The 20032-nt window shown below is 44.1% G+C and overlaps 1 long non-coding RNA gene across 1 annotated transcript in view; it reads left to right on the top strand.

Moving 5' to 3' along the window:
• The first annotated feature begins 318 nt into the window (after window positions 1-318).
• LOC140615621 (uncharacterized) overlaps window positions 319-20032 on the top strand; it is a 34236-nt gene continuing 14522 nt past the window's right edge. Inside the window, exons 1-2 of the long non-coding RNA XR_012016116.1 lie at window positions 319-436; window positions 11985-12729. This is a non-coding gene — a long non-coding RNA (uncharacterized lncRNA). The remainder of the gene's footprint in view (window positions 437-11984; window positions 12730-20032) is intronic.

The raw sequence follows: 20032 nt of genomic DNA, 5'->3' as shown, positions 1-20032 counted from the left end.
CACAAATCACCGAGAAGCCAACACCAATGCAAACACATGAGGGTTTATTTACAAGCTCGAGCTTGTGTCCAAGTATACCCAACACAGTGGAGCGGGGACTTGGACCCCGAGGTGGGTTTTAGCTTATTTTTAAGAGTTGGTCTCGGGGAACTCCTGAAGGGTGGAGTAATTCCTCAAGTTCTGTTTACATTTTGATATGGGGCCTTCAAGGGCATTGAGATCTGTTCTAATAGGGGATTCCTGCCCTTGGACTGGGCTCAGTTTTTATTCTACTGTGGGGCTTGCTGTGTCCTGACAGTGAGCATTCAGGAAGGAAATGATGGATGTGACTCCCTTCTCAGGTGCATCACAGAGAATAAATAAGGAGACTGAACAAAAAGAGCACAAGACATTGGGGACTTCGTCCATATTAGAAGGGACTCCTCAGAACCACAGGGTAAGTGAATGGTTAGAATGGATTGTAGGGTCAGGGGAGGTGAGGCAGTTGGTGGTTAGGCTTAGGTTAGATGTTAGGTGTTTGTGATTAACCTTATGGTTACGGATTAGAGGTTAGGGTGAGGGATAAGTGTAAGGGTCAGTGGTTAGGAGTTAGGATGGGGGTTAGGGATTAGGGAATGAGGTTAGGGTTAGTGACAGTATTTAGAGTTAGGGTTAGGGTTATGCTTTAGGGTTTAGGGCAGGAGGTTAGGAGGTGGGTTTAGGGTTATGGTTACAGTTAGGGTTGGGCTTAGGTTTGCAGTTAGGGTGAGGTGTTAGGGTGTGAGTTAGGGTTAGGGGTAAGGGTTAGGGGTTAGGGTAAAATTTAGGGCTAGGTTTAGGGTTAGGGCGAGGGTTAGGTATAGGATAGGGGTTAGGGCTAGGGATAGGATTAGTATTTATTTAGGGTTTAGGGTCAGGTCAGGGTCAGGGTCAGGGTACGGTTTTGGAAAAGGGTAAGAGATAGGTATAGGGAGTGGTTTAGGAGTTAGTTTTAGGGTACAGGTTAGAGTAAAGTTTGGGGTATGAGATAGGATTAGTATTAGAGGGTTAGGGTTAGGGTACAGGTTAAGGTTAGGAATAGGATTTGAGTACATTAAGTTAAGGTTAGGGTTAGAGGTTAGGGTTAGATTTAAGGTAGGGGTCAGGGTTAAGGGTTTAGAATAGGTTTAGGATATAGGGTGAGGGTTGGCATGAAGGTTCCGTGAATGTGTTTTGGTCTTGGTGTTTGTGTTTGGTTTTCGATTAGTGATGGTTCTTGTTTAAGGGTCAGGTTAACATTAAGATTAAGTGTAGGATTAGACTTATGTCTGTGTATGGTTAGAGTTTGGGTCTTGGAATGTGTCTGCACTGGGACTCCTAGCATCTTGGGCAGTTTAGTTTTATGCACTCTATTTAGGTTTTGGGTTCAAAGATAGCCTGACTCCACCAAGTCAGTGGCCTCCCCAGAGAATCAAAATCCTGGCTTCTGCTGGGGTGAGAATAGACATGGCAGGTTTCTCCCGAGCTGAGCTAAGGAGGGGATTTGTGGCTCTAAAGACTCTTTATTTGGATTTTCAGTTGCCTTTCTGATTTTATCTCTTGTGTGCACATGTTTTCTCTATACTACCAATTATTATTTTAAAGTTTTACTTGAAGTCCTCTTTGTAAACACAGTATGATATAGTTTCAGGTTTACCACATAGTGGTTAGACCCCTGGATACAACGCCTGGTTCTGGTCAGGGGTGCCCTCCACTATCCCCATCCCCTGATTCACCATCCTCCCCACCTTCCCCTGGTATTTATTAGTTTATTCTCTGTGGTTAAGAGTGTGTATCTTGGTTTGCTTCTCTCATGCCTCCTCCACCCCTTTGCCAGTTTGTTTGGTTTCTCAAAATTCACAAGTGAATGCAATTGTATGGTATTTGGTATCTGTCTTTCTCTGACTGAGTTCATTTAGCATAAATCCTTTCCACTCCTTCTACGTCACCGTAAATGGATTCATTTCATCCCTTCTGATGACCGAGTGATGTCGCAGTGTGTATATTTACCACACCTTTCTGCCCATTCATCAGTCGATGGACATCTGGGCTGTATCCACAGTCTGGCTGTTGTTGATAACGCTGCTACAAACAGTGGGCTGCGTGTCCTTCCTCGAATCTACTAAAGTATTTCTCTATCCTCGGGATAAATACCTAGCTGTGAAATTTTGGAATCGTAGGGTAGCTCTATTTTTAACTTCTTTTTTAAAATTTTTTTATGATAGTCACACAGAGAGAGACAGAGACACAGGCAGAGGGAGAAGCAGGCTCCATGCCCTGGAGCCCAAAGTGGGATTCAATCCCGGGTCTCCAGGTTCACACTCTGGGCCAAAGACAGGTACCAAACCACTGCAACACCCAGGGATCCAATTTTTTTTAACTTCTCTAGGACCCTCCACACTGTTTTCCACAGTGGCTAAATGTGTTCGCATGCCCACCAGGAATGTAAGGAGGCTACCCTTTCTCCAAAGCCTCACCAACACCTGTTGTTTCTTGTGTTGTTAATTTTAGCCATTATGACGGCTCTCAGCTGACATATCATTGTGGTTTTGGTTTGCATTTCCCTGATGATGGGTGACGCTTTGTGTCTTTCCGTGAGTCTGGTGGCCATCTGGCTGTCTTGTCAGAGACAAAGTCCATTCATTTTTCTGCCCATCTCTAGTTGCATAATTTGTTTTTAGGATCTTGAGATTAATATTTCCTTTATGTGTTTTGCATACTAACTCTTTATTAGATGTGTTGTTTACCAATATCTCCTTTCATTTTGTATGTTGCCTTTTAGCTTTGGTTGTTTCCTTCACTTTGCAGAAGCTTTTCATTTTGATGAAGTCCCAGTAGCATTTTTGCTTTTGTTCCCTCACCTCAGTGGCATATCTAGAAAGAAAAATCAGTGGCCAATGTCAAAGACGTTGCTGCCTATCTTTTCTTCTTTGATTGGTATCAGGTCTCACATTTAGATCTTTCATCCATTTTGAATTTATTTTTTATATATATGGTGTAAGAATGTGATCCAGTTTCATTCTTCTGCATGTGGCTGCCTGGTTTTCCCAACACCATTTATTCGTATCCTGGGGTCAGGGTTAGGGTTTGTTGAAGAGACTGTCTTTCTGCCATTGGTATTCCTTCCTGCCTTGTTATTCTTTATGGGTCATAGATACAGGTTTGTATCTTGTTTTGGCTTTCCATTCTGTTCTATTGATCTAAGCGTCTCCTGTTGGGAGAACCCTGATTGCTGATTCAATTTCTTTGCTGGTTATCTGTCTGTTCAAATTTCTTATTTCTTCATTTTTAATTTTTGCTATGTTATATATTTCTAGGAATTGATCTATTTCTTCCAGGTTCTAGGTTGCTGGCATATAATTTTTCATCATATTCTCTTATAATCGTTTGTATTTCTCTAGTGTTGTTTTTTATTTCTCTTTTCTCATCTGATTTTATTTGGGTCCTTTCTCAACTTTTTATCTTTTTTTTTTAATATTTTATTTATGTATTCATGAGAGACACAAAATGCAAAGGTATAGGCAGAGGGAAAATGAGGCTCCATGCGGGGAGCCTGATGTGGGACTTGAACACCTAGGACCCCGGGATCATGACCTGAGCCAAACACATGCTCAACCACTGAGGCACCCAGGTGCCTTGCTGATTCAATTCCTTTGCTAGTAATGGGTCTGTTCACATTTTCTATATCTTCCTATTTCAGTTTTGTTCATTTGCACATTTCTAGGGATTTGTCCATTTCTTCCAGGTCTCCCAGTTTGTTAGCGTATAATCTTTCATAGTATCCCCTTATAATTGTCTTATTTTTCTGGTGTTGATTCTGATCTCTCTTCTCTCATTTGTGATTTTATTTATTTAGGTCTTTTCTCTTTTCTCGTCATAAGGCTGGCTAGGGCTTGATCCATTTTATTACTTATTTTAAAGAACTAGCTCTTAGTTCTGTTATTCCATTCTACTGTTTTGTTGTTTCTGTATTGTTTATTTCTGCTCTGATCTTAATTTTTTCCCTTCTTTTGTAGGCTTTAGTCTTTGTTTGCTATTCCTTTTTCAGCTCCTTCAGGTGTAGGGTTAGGTTGTGTATTGGAGACTTCTTGTTTCTTGAGGTAGGATTGTATTGCTATGTACTTCCCTCTTAGGACTGCCTTTGCTACATCCCAGAGGTTTGGAGAAACATGTTTTCATTTTCAGTTGTTTTAAATTTCCTCTTTAATTTTCTGGTTGCTCCATTCATTCTTTAGTAGGATGATCATAAACTCCACGTATTTTTGGTCTGTCCAATTTTTTTCTTACTGTCGACTTCCAGTTTCATAGCGCCTTGGTCTGAAAATGAACAGGGTGTGAAATCAACATTCTTGTACCTGTTGTACCTGTTGAGGGCTGATTTGTGGGCCCTGATAGGATCTGTTCTGGAGAATGTCCCATATGCAATTGAACAGAATGTTTATTCTCCTTTTGGAACTAATATTCTATCTATATCTGTTAGGTCCCTGTTGCCCAGTGTGTCAAGGCTATTGTTCCCTTGTTGATTTTCTGCATAGACGATCAGTCCATTGCCATAAGTGGGTGTTGGAATCCTCTGTCAGTGTATTATTACCAGTGATTTCCTGTACGTTGGTTGTTAATCAGTTTCTATATTTAGGTACTCATGTTGGCAGCATAAATAGTTGTTTGATCTTGATAGTCTTTTTAATTATGAAATAATGCTCTTCTTCATCTCTTCTTACAATATTTGTTGTTTCTTTTTGAGATTTAAATAGATTATTTATTTATTTTTGAGAGATACACAGAGAAGCAGAGGCAGAAACATAGGCAGAGGGAGAGGCAGGCTCCCCAAAGGGAGGGTGATGTGGGACTCGATCCTGGGATCCCAGGATCACACCCTGAGCCGAAGGCAGATGCTCAACAACTGAGCCACCAGGTGTCCCCCAGGGTTTGGTTTCAAAACTCGTTTGTCTGATATAAGTATGGGTCCTCCAGCTTTCTTTTGATATCCATTAACGTGGTAGATGATTTTCCCTCCCCTGACTATCAATCTGCTGGGGTCTATAGGTCTAAGGTGAGCATCTTGTAGGCAGCATACAGATGGATCTTGTTTTTTTAATAATGATTTTATTTATCACAGAGAGAGAGAGAGGCCGAAAATTAGGGAGAGAGAGAAGCAGACTCCCCACCAGGAGCCCAATATGGGACATAATCCCAGACTCCAGGATCACAGCCTGAGCAAAGGCAGATGCTCAACCCCTTGAACCACCCAGGTATCCCGGATCCTGTGTTTTAAGCCACTCTGATACCCTATATCTTTTGATTGGAAAATTTAGTCTATCAGCATTAAGAGTGATTATTCACAGATATGAACTTTGTTCCTTTGTGTTACCAGAAGAGTTGGTGTTTCTGGTGACGTTCTCTTGTCCTTTCTAGTCTTTATTGCTTTTGGTCTCTTTTTTTCCCCCACTAGAAGAGTCCCTCTTAATCCCTTACTGGACTGGTTAAGTGGTCATGAATTCCTTGATATGTTGACTGTCCAGAAAATCTTTCTCTCTCCTTCTCTCCTGAATGACACCCTTGCTGAAGCAAGAATTCATACAAATTGGACTCCAATAAAAAGGAATTTAAAAACATAAAATAAATTTTTGGTCTTATGATTGAGGAAAATGGCATTTAGGAGGAAAACCAGAAGCTAAGAGAGAGGAGGACAGATTTCACCATCCGTAGCCATCACAGGGACATGGTGTCCTTTCCATGAAGGGGCCTCCCCTCCGTAGGATTCTTCCTGCACCTCTGTGCTCCTTGTTGGAAACCAGCAAGCACATCTCTGTATCTCTAGCACCTCTGCAGTCATGGTTTATTGCATCTTCCATGTATCCTACTGGTGACAACAGCGTCGTGTATGTAACCATCTGGCTCCTGTTAGACAACATTGGGGGGGATTCCGACTTCTGTTGGTTTTGGGGTGTGTGTGTGTCTATCACATGTAGCTATCACGTGCAGGTATCTGATCCTCTGGCTGGGTCACCCAAATGCCGAAATGGTTGGCACAACATCATTTCTGGTGCTGGCGCTGGGCAGATAGCTGGGCTCTCCTTGCCGACTCGGGGCTCGCTCCTGCAGTGACTTCCCACTGGAGGGTCAGCTGAGCTGGAAGGTCCAACTCGGCCAAATTCCCATGTCCTCAGGGGGTCCCGCTGAGCACCTGCTGTTTCTCTTCTCCCAGATGCCTCTCCAGCAGGGAGCCAGACCTCAGCACCGCCCTGGGGGGAGATCCTGAGGAGCTGGCTGCCCATGGCGGGGAGCCCTGTTGCTGCCTGTGTATGGGAGTCGAGTTGGGGTCTGGTCTGGGGTTCTCAGTCCCCTGTGCTGCCTGGCCTTCTGGCGAGCCCCATGCTCACCCAGCCCCTACTCACTAGGGTGAGGAGGGTGCCCTCTACACACTGGTGTGAGAGATCCAGCACCACAAGCTGTGCACAGTGAGTCCACCTGGTGAGGGTGGCCCAGGTTTGTGAGCTGCAAGTGTGGGACCCAGAAAAGTTAACAAAAATCCCCTACCCCTGGACAAGCAGAGCAGGACTGATTCCATTTTGTGCTACACCCACCTCCTCCCCTATGACCCCCACATGAGCTGCTTATTGCTTAAGGTGCTGCCCCACCCTAGTCAGGCCTCTAGGCACACCCTAATCGGAAATCGGCTCATAACAATGTAACCCTGCTTTGTACCCCCCAAAACTGTGCGACAATTCTGACCAAAGTAATAGGCCAGCTCAAGTGGATACTATAGGGTAAGGTGTAATTCAAACGGCCACCTGCGTGTGGACCATCATGACTGTCCAACTTTCTGAATATCCCATGGGCCACTGGCCCCTATAAAGCTGCTATGCCTCTTAGTCTCGGGATCCACGTCCCTGCTCCGCTGTGTTTGGTGAAATTACACCCAAGCTCCAGCTTGTAAAGAAACCCTCGGGAGTTTCCATCGGTATGGGCTCCTTGGTGGTTTCCCTGATTTACAATCTTGGGCACAACACCAGGGCCTGGTGTCCTGACATCCCTTCCGGGGCCACGCTGACCGCCCCACAGGCCCTTTGTGCCCCAGGCACACAGGCACGGGGATGCGAGGATGGGAGGAAGTGCCCTGGAACTCGGCCATCCTTGGCCCTCAGGACAGAGGGGGCACAGACCTCCCAGGTTGCTGTGCACAGACCCTGGTGACCTGAAGCTCCCTGGCTGTCACTCTGTCCCAGCCCCACCTGGCCCGGGGGACACAGCCTGAGTCTAAGTAAAGTCTGTGGGGTCCTGACGTCTGGCTGCCCCTGGAAGGCACGTGGGGACGTCAGCTGTGTGTACCTGGTGGTGCCCCTGCAGGGGCTGTTTGGGGCCTGGATGGTGCCCCCTCCTCCTCTCTGGGTGTCTCTTCACGCCCCATGAATAGAGTTCTGGGATACACAGAAACGGGCTGGCTGTGCATTTTTTCACAACACTTTATTGACTTTTTACAGCTAAGCGGCTCAGAGCCTAATGCGTGCCTTCCCCTGGGGAGGGAGACCTTTCTGTCCTTTAGGGGAGGGCAATAATCACACGGTGTGGAGAGGCGGGTGCTAGAGTCCACATTGTGGGAACATGTGTGGACTCCGGGTGGGGGCGTGTGTCCTGAGATTTCATCCTGAGTGACTGTTCTGAGGACAGCAGAGATGACCTGGACCTGCAGCTCATGGGCTCCTGTACTGGGGCCCCGCAGGGCAGCTGGACACCTGCCTTGGGCCCTCTGGGGCCCCAATACCTGGAAGAGCCTGCCTCCTGGTGTGGGGTTGGGTGGGGCCAACCGGCCTATCCATCCTTTCCCTACCCTGGGGTGTCCCGGGATCCCCCAGTCTGCCCTAGGTTATTGACCTGGATCTGTGGGGCACGCCCAGGGCCCAGGAGGCCACATCCACTTGTGAGAGGGCTCGCTCAGCCTGGGGCCAGAATCCAGGGCTGGCCAGGATCATGGAGGCCTGGATCCCATTAGTCTTTGTGTTGGGCCTGGGCGGGGCTCAATTCAATCTTGTCCCCACAGAGCACAGAGCCAGGTCAGACCAGGTCCCTCTGGGTTAGGGGCTGGTGTCCTGTGCAGGGTGTGCCGCCCTCCAGGACAGACAGTGGGCGGAGGCAGGGCCCAATGTATCCTCTGCACCACTCACCTACACCCAGCCTTTCGGGGATCTCTGCCTTCCCTCCTCCCTGCAACCTCTGGGTTCTCTATGGGACAATCAGGCTTCTGATGGGAGCAGGGTATCCAGAAAACCCCAGGGAGGCTGAGCATGTCCCACAGGGGGCAGCTGCACTGGGTCCTTGCTGGGGGCCGATGGTGTGGGGGTGGATGTTGTGGGGTAGGGATATGATGTTGGTGGTATATTAGGAAGGTATAAATATTAGCCTTGAATCAATATTAAAATATTCTCATTAACCAAAGACCATACTTTATTCAGATTTCCTTAGTTTTTGCTAAGTTACCATCCCTCATATCCCATTCCATTTGTCCTCATGTTTTCTTAGGCTCCTCTGGATTGTGACAGTCTTTCTGCCTTTCCTTATTGTCGTTGAACTGGAACACTTTGAGAAGTAGAGTATTTTGTAAAATTTACCTCAGTTGGGAAATGTCTGTTATCTCATGATTAAACTCTTTTTGTGGGTTATATAAAGAGATATACTGCCATTTTAATTATATCATATAAAGGATAGATATTATCAACATGATTTATCAGTCTTGGTATCAATCTGATCATCTTGCTGAGGTAGTGTTTGTCAGCTTTCTCCGTAGTAAAGTGATTATTATTATTATTATTATTATATTATCATTTTTATATACACATTTTCATATTCTATTTTGTAGAAGGAAGTTACTATGTGTATTCCATACATATGAGTGGGAGGCTATGCTAATCAACTTGAGAGTGGAATGTCTGTACAACTTCTTTGAAATTCTTCTACATGGGAGATTTCTCTTCCTTCTGGGTTTGTTTGTTTCTTTTTAAAGATGTCATTTATTTATTTGAAAGAGAGAGGAGAGAAAAACCAAGAGCGAGAGGGGCAGATGTAGAGGGAGAAGCAGGTTCCCTGCAAACAGGGAGCCTGCCTTGGGAATTGGATCATGATCTGAGCCTAAGACAATAGCTTATGTGACTGAGCCACCCAGATGCCACTTTTTCTTTCTTTTTCTTTTTTTAGTAATAAATTTACTTTTATTGGTATTCAATTTGCCCACATACAGAATAACACCCAGTGCTCAGCCCAGTATACGTCACACATTCACCCCCACCCCTACCCTCCTCCCCTTCCATCACCCCTAGTTCATTTCCCAGAGTTAGGAGTCTTTATGTTCTGTCTCCCTTTCTGATATTTCCCACACATTTCTTCTCACTTCCCTTATATTCCCTTCACTATCATCTATATTCCCCAAATGAATGAGAACATACAATGTTTCTCCTTCTCCGATTGACTTACTTCACTCAGCGAAATACCTTCCAGTTCCATCCACTTTGAAGCAAATGGTGGGTATTTGCTGTTTCTAATGTCTGAGAAAGGCCCACCTATTCTCTCTCTTCATCTTCTGAGTCTCCTATGGTATGAATGTTATTGTTTTAATAAGTGGATGACTTCCCTACGTCTGTCTCTGTGGTCCATAACCATTCTTGTTTTGAAGGCTTCCACTTGGGACTGCATCTCAGTTATACCATTTTTAACATTGGCCTGACTAGATTTTAGTTCTTTTATTTCTACAGTAAAGGTTTCTCTAGTTTTCTTCTGTGCTCTTTTTCTAGCCCAGCTGTTGTCTTTATAATCATTGTTTTAAACTGTATTTAGACATCATATATGTGTATTGATGAACTTCCTGGCTGTGAGTAGACCTCATGTTATTTTATGGAGGTGATTTTTTCCATCTCATTATATTTTCCAGAAAAGAAAGAAGGAAGAAAAAGAAAAAACAAGAAAAACAATAACAACTGCCCTCCCCCCCAAAAAACAAAACAAAACAAAACAAAATAAAACCCAGATTATTTTGGCCTGCTTGTTAAAAGATTCTAAATCCCAAAATAGAAACAATTAAAGTGATCCCTGGGTGATGCAGCGGTTTAGTGCCTGCCTTTGGCCCAGGGCATGATCCTGTAGACTCTGGATCAAATCCCACGTCGGGGTCCCAGTGCATGGAGCCTGCTTCTCCCTCTGCCTGTGTCTCTGCCTCTCTCTCTCTCTCTCTTTCTCTCTGTTTGTGACTATCATAAATAAATTGAAAAAAATTTAAAAAAAGAATCACAATTAAAGTACTATGAAAGCAAAAATAAGAAATATATAAGGTACATACATAGAAATTAAAATAAGGCAATTAATAAAAAAGAATCAAAGAAAATAAATGAAAAAAGAGCACAAAGTACAAAGGAATCTAGACCCTACTTTCCAGGCAGAGCTTAAGCTCTGCAGCCACTGTGGTCCAACAACTTGGTGGCAACGAATGCTCTGTGTGGGGTCTGGGGATGGGCCATGGCGCTGATTGTCAGGTGCACATCTGCCTGGGAGATGCACCTGCGGGGGTCAGAGGCGGGGTGGGCGTCAGCGCCTCTGGGCTCAGCGGGCTGCGCTGCCCTGTTCCTGAGACCTGGCCCTGATAGGCGGGATGCGGGTGGGGTCTCTGGGTCCTCTGGCTCTGGGGCAGAGCATCCCCCACCCCAGTCTGCTGGGGCCTCCACAGAAGAGCTGCCAAGCCCCCAGGTCTCCGCGGCTTCTCTCAGAACCCTGAGTTCACTCTACCTGTGTCCGAGCTTCTTTTGGTTTTGTTTTTTTATCTCAGACTGTTATGCCCAAGATTGCTAATCCGAGAAACCACCGAGAAGCTGACACCAAGGCAAACACATGAGAGTTTATTTACAAGCTTGAGCTTGTGTCCAAGTATACCCGACAGAGCAGAGCAGGGACTTGGACCCTGAGGTGGGTTTTAGCTTAGTTTTAAGAGTTGGTCTCTGGGTACTCCCGAAGGGCTGGAGCAATTCCTCAAGTTCTTTTTTTTTTTAAACTACTTTTTTTTTTAAAGATTTTATTTTTTTTATGATAGTCACAGAGAGAGAGAGAGGCAGAGACACAGGCAGAGGGAGAAGCAGGCTCCATGCACCTGGATACCGATGTGGGATTCGATCCTGGGTCTCCAGGATCGCGCCCTGGGCCAAAGGCAGGCGCCAAACCGCTGTGCCACCCAGGGATCCCCCTAAAGTTCTGTTTACATTTTGTTTTGTTTTGTTTTTTTTTTAAGATTTTATTTATTTATTCTTGAGAGAGAGAAGGAGAGACAGAGCCAGAGACACAGGCAGATGGAGAAGCAGGCTCCATGCACCGGGAGCCAGACGTGGGATTCGATCCCGGGTCTCCAGGATCGCGCCCTGGGCCAAAGGCAGGCGCCAAACCGCTGCGCCACCCAGGGATCCCATCTGTTTACATTTTGATATGGGGCCTTCAAAGGCATTGAGATCTATTCTCATTCTAATAGGGGCTTCCTGCACTTGGCCTGGGCTCAGTTTTTATTCTATTGTGGGGCTTTCCAGGGTATTAAGCTGTAAACTTTTGTTATTTTCCTGTAACTGAAGTAATGTAAATTTCAGCTCTTCTTCACAGGGGCCTGGGATGGCTGGACGTGTTCGAAGGCTGAACTTAAAGTGGAAAGGCCTTCATTTTCTCGGCCTCCTTGTGTTCCTTCCCATCCTATCTAGCTCCTTCCCCCTTCCCCAGAGCTCCTAAGAGAGCAATTGTTAATGATCTCAGCCTGGCAGCTTGTGTTGGGGGACAGGCCCAGGGATTTGGGATCAGGAAGACCTGGGGCTCGGGCGTCCCAGCTGTGCAGCGGGATTTGATGCTGCAACTCTTATTCCCTAAGGCTATCTTGACAACTGACTTTGTACATAGAAAAGCTGTCCTTTCTCTTTATAAGACAAAGAGAGAGTCAAAGTGTTTTTTTCTCTGCCCATCTGATTGCTCAGATTCCCAGGATAGATGTGGGCCCGCATCCACCCTGACAGGAACACCTGGGCCACTTCAGGACCTGCAGGGAGGCTTCAGGAAGCTGTGGTGCTGCGTCCACTCTGGCAGGAGCTCCCGGGCCACTCAGGACATAATTTGAGTCTTCTGGAAGGTGGGGGCCGCATCCATGGTGTCAGGAGCCCTGGCTTCCTCAGAATCCACAGTGAGGCTATGGGAGGACTGGGGGCCACGCCCAAACAACAGGACGCTGACGTCCTCAGGACCCCCGGTGTAGACTTCGGGAAATATGGGGATGCTTCCATGCAGACAGAAGACCCCATCCTTGTCAGGGCCTGTGGTGAGGCGTAAGAAAAATGTGGGTGCCGAATCCAAACTGACAGGAGTCTCCAGCCTCTTTAGGATCAGCACTTTGGCTTCAGGACATATGGGCCTGCGTCTATGCTGACAGGAGCCCACAGCCCCCTCAGGACCGGCAGTGAGTTTTCTGGGGGCCATGGGGCCATGTCCAGGCTGACAGGAGCCCTTGGCCTCCTGAGGACCTGCTGTGAGGCTTCCAGAGGATGTGAGGCATAGTCCACAGTGACAGGAGACCCGTGTCCTCAGGACCTGCTGACTATGACCCAAGAACACGTGGGGCCACATCCACACTCACAGGATCCTGGCTTCCTCAGGACCCCCTGGAGGACTCTGGAGGTGCTGTTGGGGGCCACGTCCACATCAGAAGGGACTACTCAGAACCACAGGGTAAGTGAATGGGTAGAATGAATGGTAGGGTCAGGGGAGGGGAGGCAGTTGGTGGTTAAGTTAGGTTAGATGTTAGGGTTTAGTGATTATGCTTATGGTTACAGATTAGAGGATAGCGTGAGGGATAAGGGTAAGGGTCAGTGGTTAGGAGTTAGGCTGGGGGTTAGGGATTAGGGAAAGGGGTTAGGGTTAGTGTTAGGGACAGGATTTAGAGTTAGGGTTAGGGTTTAGGCTTAGGGATTAGGGCAGGATGTTAGGAGTTGGGGTTAGGGTTATGGTTAGTGTTAGGGTTGTGATTAGGTTTGCAGTTAGGGTTAGGGGTTAGGGTGTGAGTTAGGGTTAGGGGTTAGCGTTAAGGGTTAGAGTTAAAGCTAGGCCTAGGTTTAGGGTTAGGCTTAGGATAGGGTTTAGTGCTAGTGTTAGGGTTAGTGTTTGGTTAGGGGTTAGGGATAGGGTCAGGGTAGGGTCAGGGTATGGTTTTGGAAAAGGGTAAGAGATAGGGTTAGGCAGTGGGTTAGGGATTAGTTTTAGGGTATGGGTAGTGTACAGTTTGGGGTATGAGATAGGGTTAGTATTAGAGGGTTAGGGTTAGGGTACAAATTAAGGTTAGGAATAGGATTTGAGTACATTAAGTTAAGGTTAGGGTTAGAGGTTAGGGTTACGATTAGATTTAAGGTAAGGGTCAGGGTTAAGGAAACCTCAGAATAGGTTTAGGAGTTAGGGTGTGGCTTGGCAGGTAGGTTCAGTGAATGTGGTTTGGTCTTGGGGTTTGTGTTTGGTTTTTGATTAGTGATAGTTCTTGTTTAAGTGTTAGGTTAACATTAGGCTTAAGTGTAGGGTAAGGGTTATGTCTGTGTATGGTTAGAGTTTCTGTCTTGGCATGTGCCTGCACTGGGACTCCTAGCATCTTGGGCAGTTTAGTTTTATGCACTCTATTTAGGTTTTGGTTTCAAAGATAGCCTGATTCCACCAAGTCAGTGGCCTCCCCAGAGAATCAAAATCCAGTCTTCTCTGGGGTGAGAATAGGCATGGCAGGATTCTCGTGAGCTGAGCGAAGGAGGGGATTTGTGGCTCTAAAAACACTTTGTTTGGATTTTCAGTTGCCTTTCTGATTTTATCTCTTGTGTGCACTTGTTTTCTCTATACTACCAATTATTATTTTAAAGTTTTACTTAAATTCCTCTTTGTAAACACAGTATGATATAGTTTCAGGTTTACCACATAGTGATTCAACCCTTGAATACAACGCCTGGTACTGGTCACAGGTGCCCTCCACTATCCCCATCCCCTGATTTCCCACCCCCCACCTTCCTCTGGTATTTATTAGTTTATTCTCTGTGGTTAAGAGTGTGTTTCTTGGTTTGCATCTCTCATCCCACCCTTTGCCCATTTGCCAGTTTGTTTGGTTTCTTAAAATTCACATGTGAATGCAATTGTATGGTATTTGGAATCTGTATTCTCTGACTGACTGAGTTCATTTAGCATAAGTCCCTTCCACTTCTCCCACGTCATTGTAAATGGCTTCATTTCATCCCTTCTGATGACCCAGTGATGTTGCAGTGTGTATATTTAACACATCGTCTCTGCCCATTCATCTGTCGATGGACATCTCGGCTCTATACACACTTTCGCTGTTGTTGATAATGCTGCTACCAACACTGGGCTGCATGTTCCTCTTAAAATCTACTAAACTACTTTTGTATCCTCGGGGTAAATACCTAGCTGTGCAATTTTGGAATCGTAGAGTAGCTCTATTTTTAAAGTCTTTTTTAAATTTTTTTTATGATAGTCACAGAGACAGAGGCAGAGACACAGGGAGAGAAAGAAGCAGGCTACATGCACTGGGAGCCCGAAGTGGGATTCGATCCCGGGTCTCAGGGATCACGCCCTGGGCCAAAGGCAGGCACCAAACCACTGTGCCACCCAGGGATCCCCTATTTTTAATTTCTTGAGGACCCTCCAGACTGTTTTCCACAGTGGCTTCACCTTTATTTATGTATTCATGAGAGACACAGAGAGGCAGAGTTATAGGCAGAGGGAAAATGAGGCTTCATGCAGGGAGCCTGATGTCGGACGTGATCCCCCAGGACCCCGGGAACATGACCTGAGCCAAAGCAGATGCTCAACCACTGAGGCACCCAGGTGCCTTACTGATTCAATTTCTTTGTTAGTTATGGGTCTGTTCATATTTTCTATTTCTTCCTATTTCAGTTTTGCTCGTTTGCACATTTCTAGGGATTTGTCCATTTCTTCCAGGTCTCCCAGTTTGTTAGTGTATAATATTTCATAGTATTCCCTTATAATCATCTTATTTTTCTGGTGTTGATTGTGATCTCTCTTCTCTCATTTGTGATTTTATTTATTTAGGTTTTCTCTTTTCTCGTTGATAAGGCTGGCTAGGGCTTGATCCATTTTATTAATTAATTTTTGAAGAACCAGCTCTTAGTTTCGTTATTCCATTCTACTGTTTTGTTTTTTCTGCATTGTTTATTTCTTCTCTCATCTTTATTTTTTCCCTTCTTCTGTAGGATTTAGGCTTTGTTTCCTATTCCTTTACCAGCTCCTTTAGGTGTAGGGTTAGGTTGTGTATTGGAGACTTCTTGTTTCTTTAGGGCTGTATTGCTATGTACTTCCCTCTTAGGACTGCCTTTGCTACATCCCAGAGGTTTGGAGAAACATGTTTTCATTTTCATTTGTTTTAAATTTCCTCTTTAATTTCCTGGTTGCTCCATTCATTCTCTGTAGGATGTTCATAATCTCCACGTATTTTTGGTTTGTCCAATTTTTTTTCTTACTGTCGACTTCGAGTTTCATAGCGTTGTGGTCCGAAAATGTACAAGGGGTGATATCAACCTTCTTGTACCTGTTGTACCTGTTGAGGGCTGATTTGTGGCCCATGATATGATCTTTTCTGGAGAATGTCCCATGTGCACTTGAAAGGAATGTGTATTCTTCTTTAGGAAGAAATGTTCAGACTATATCTGTTGAGTCCCTTTCGTCCAGTGTGTCAAGGCTATTGTTCCCCTGTTGATTTTCTGCATAGACGATCAGTCCATTGCCATAAGTGGGTGTTAAAATCCCCTGTCATTGTATTATTATCAGTGATTTCCTGTATGTTTGTTGTTAATTGGTTTCTATATTTAGGTACTCCTATGTTGGCAGCATAAATGTTTAGTTGTTTGAACTTTTTTTTTTAGTAAATTTATTTTTTATTGGTGTTCAGTTTACCAACAAACAGAATAACACCCATGCTCATCCCGGCAAGTGCCCCCCTCAGTGCCCGTCACCCATTCACCCGCACCCCCTGCCCTCCTCCCCTCCCAGCATCCCTAGTTACTTTCTCAGAGTTAGGAGTCTTTATGTTCTTTCTCCATTTCTCATATTTCCCACACATTTCTTCTCCATTCCCTTATATTCCTTATCACTATTATTTATATTAACGCATTGAATGACAACATACATTTGTCCTTCTCCAATTGACTTACTTCACTCAGCATAATACCCTCCAGTTCCATCCACGTTGAAGCAAATGGTGGGTATTTGTCGTTTCTAATGGCTGAGGAATGTTCCATTGTATACATAAACCACATCTTCTTTATTCATTCATCTTTCAATGGACACCATGGCTCCGTCCACAGTGTCGCTATTGTGGACATTCCTGGTAAAAACATCGGGGTGCAGGTGTCCTGGCGTTTCATTGCATCTGAATATTTTGGGTAAATAGGGAAGAGTGCAATTTCTGGGTCATAGGGCAGGTCTATTTTTAACTCTTTGAGGAACCTCCACACAGTTTTCCGGAGTGGCTGCACCAGTTCACATTCCCACCAACAGTGTAAGAGGGTTCCCTTTTCTCCGCATCCTCTCCAACATTTGTGGTTTCCGGCCTTGTTAATTTTCCCCATTCTCACTGGTGTGAGGTGGTATCTCATTTTAGTTTTGATTTCTATTTCCCTGAGGCAAGTGATGCAGAGCATTTTCTCATGTGCATATTGGCCATGTCAGTGTCTCCCTCTGTGAGATTTCTCTTCATGTCTTTTGCCCATTTCATGATTGGATTCTTTGTCTCTTTAGTGTTGATTTTAAGAAGTTCTTTATAGGTCTTTGAAACTACCCCTTTATCTGATACATCATTTGCAAATATCTTCTCCCATTCTGTAGGTTGTCTTTTAGTTTTGTTGACTGTATCCTTTGCTGTGCAAAAGCCTCTTATCTTGATGAAATCACAACAGTTCATTTTTGCTTTTGTTTCTTTTGCCTTCGTGTATGTATCTTGCAAGAAGTTACTGTGGCCAAGTTCAAAAAGGGTGTTGCCTGTGTTCTCCTCTATGATTTTGATGGAATCTTGTCTCACATTTAGATCTTTCATCCATTTTGAGTTTATCTTTGTGTATGGTGAAAGAGAGTGGTCTAGTTTCATTCTTGTGCATGTGGATGTCCATTTTCCCAGCCCCATTTATTGAAGAGACTGTCTTTCTTCCAATGGATAGTCTTTCCTCCTTTATCGAATATTAGTTGACCATAAAGTTCAAGGTCCACTTCTGGGTTCTCTATTCTGTTCCATTGATCTATTTGTCTGTTTTTGTGCCAGTACCACACTGTCTTGATGACCACAGCTTTGTAGTACACCCTGAAATCTGGCATTGTGATGTCCCCATATAAGGTTGTCTTTTTTATATTCCCCTGGCTATTCGGGGTCTTTTCTGATTCCACACAAATCTTAAATAATTTGCTCTAACTCTCTGAAGAAAGTCCATGGTATTTTGATAGGGCTTGCATTAAACGTGTTCATTGCCTGGGTACCATTGACATTTTCACAATGATAATTCTGCCAATCCATGAGCATGGAATATTTTTCCATCTCTTTGTGTCTTCCTCAATTTCTTTCAGAAGTGTTCTATTGTTTTTAGGGTATATCCTTTACCTCCTTGGTTAGGTTTATTCCTAGGTATCTTAAGCTTTTTGGTGCAATTGTAAATGAAATTGACTCCTTAATTTCTCTTTCTTCAGTCTCATTGTCAGTGTATAGAAATGCCATTGATTTCTGGGCATTGATTTTGTATCCTGCAAGCTACCAAATTGCTGTATGTGTTCTAGCAATCTTGGGGTGGAGGCTTTTGGGTTTTCTAGGTAAAGTATTATGTCATCTGAAAAGAGGGAGTGTTTGACTACTTCTTTGCCAATTTGAATGCCTTTAATGTCTTTTTGCTGTCTGCTGAGGCTGGGACTTCCAGTACTATGTTGAATAGCAGTGGGAGAGTGGACATCCCTGTCTTGTTCCTGATCTTTGGGGAAAGGCCTCCAGTGCGGCCCCACTGAGAATGATATTTGCTGTGGGCTTTTCCTAGATTGCTTTTAAGATGACGAGAAATGTTCCTTCTCTCCCTATGCTCTGAAGTGTTTTGATCAGGAATGGATGCTCTATTTTGTCAAATGCTTTCTCTGCATCTAATGAGAGGATCATATGGTTCTTGGTTTGTCTCTTGCTGATATGATGAATCACATTGATTGTTTGAAGAGTGTTGAACCAGCCTGTGTTCCGAGGATAAATCCTACTTGGTCATGGTGAATAATTTTCTTAATGTACTTTTGGATCCTATTGGCTAGTATCTTTTGAGAATTTTTGCATCCATGTTCATCATGGCTATTGGTCTGTAATTCTCCTTTTTGGTGGGGTCTTTGTCTGGTTTTGGAATTAAGGTGATGCTGGCCTCATGGAATGAATTTGGAAGTACTCTATCTCTTTCTAACTTTCCAAACATCTTTAGTAGGATAGGTATGGTTTCTTCTTTAAACGTTTGATAGAATTCCCCTGGGAAGCCATCTGGCCCTGGACGTTTGTGTCCTGGGAGGTTTTGAAAGACTGCTTCAATTTCCTACCTGGTTTTTGGCCTGTTCAGGTTTTGTATTTCTTCCTGTTCCAGTTCTGGCAGTTTCTGTCTTTCCAGGAATGCGTCCATTTCTTCTAGATTGCCTAATTTATTGGTGTATGGCTGGTCATAATATGTTTTTAAAATCCTTTTTATTTCCTTGGTGTTGGTAGTGACCTCTCCTTTCTCATTCATGATTTTATTAATTTGAATATTCTCTCTCTTCTTTTTAATAAGGTTGGCTAATGGTCTATCTATCTTATTAATTCATTCAATGAACCAACTCCTCCTTCCGTTGATCTGTTCCACATTTCTTCTGCTCTCGATTTCCTTGAGTTCTGCTTGAATGTTAATTAACTCTATTCTTCTGTTGGGTGTAGGATCTATCTGCTTTTTTTTTGCTCTAGCCTCTTTATGTGTAAGGTTAGCTTTTGTATTTGAGTAGTTTCGCATTTTGGAATAGATGCTTATATTGTGATGTATTTCCCCCTTAGGACTGCTTTTGCTGCAAGCCAAATATTTTAATGGTTGTATGTTCATTCTCATTAGTTTCCATGAATCTTTTAATATTTCCTTAATTTCCTGGTTGGCCCTTTCATCTTTTAGCAGGATGATCCTTCACCTCCACGTGTTTCAGCTCCTTCCAAACTTCTTGTTATGATTTAGTTCTAATTCCAAGGCATTATGGTCTGAGAATATGCAGGGGACGATCCCAATCGTTTGGTATCGGTTCAGACCCTACTTGTGACCCAGTATGTGGTCTATTCTGGAGAAAGCTCCATGTGCACTTGAGAAGAATGTGCATTCAGTTGAGTTTGGATGTAAAGTTCTGTAGATTTCTGTGAAATCCATCTGGTCCAGTGTATCATTTAAAGCTCTCGTTTCTTTGGAGATGTGCTTAGAAGACCTATCGAGGGTAGAAAGAACTAGATTGAAGTCACCAAGTATAAGATAATTATTATCTAAGTATTTCTTTACTTTGGTTATTAATTGGTTTAAGTATTTGCCAGCTCCCATATTCGGGGCATATATTGAGGATTGTTAAGTCCTCTTGTTGGATAGATCCCTTAAGTATGATTTAGTGTTCCTCTTCATCTCTCACTACAGTCCTCGGGGTAAATTTTAGTTTATCTGATATAAGGATGGCTACCCCTGCTTTCTTTTGAGGACCATTTGAATGGTAAATGGTTCTCCAACATTTAATTTTCAGATTGTAGGTGTCCTTCTGTCTAAAATGAGTCTCTCGTAGACAGCAAATAGATGGGTCCTGCTTTTTTATCCAGTCTGAAACCCTGGGCCTTTTGACGCGGTCATTAAGCCTGTTCATGTTCAGAGTTACTATCGATAGATATGAGTTTAGTGTCATCATGATATCTATTCAGTCCTTGTTTTTGTGGATTGTTCCACTGAACTTCTTCTTAAAGGGCAATTTTAAG

This window comes from Canis lupus, chromosome 23 (genome assembly GCF_048164855.1).
Source record: "Canis lupus baileyi chromosome 23, mCanLup2.hap1, whole genome shotgun sequence".
Lineage (NCBI taxonomy): Eukaryota > Metazoa > Chordata > Mammalia > Carnivora > Canidae > Canis > Canis lupus.
The sequence above is the reverse complement of the archived record's forward strand: the minus strand, read 5'-3'. Positions and strand labels throughout refer to the sequence as shown.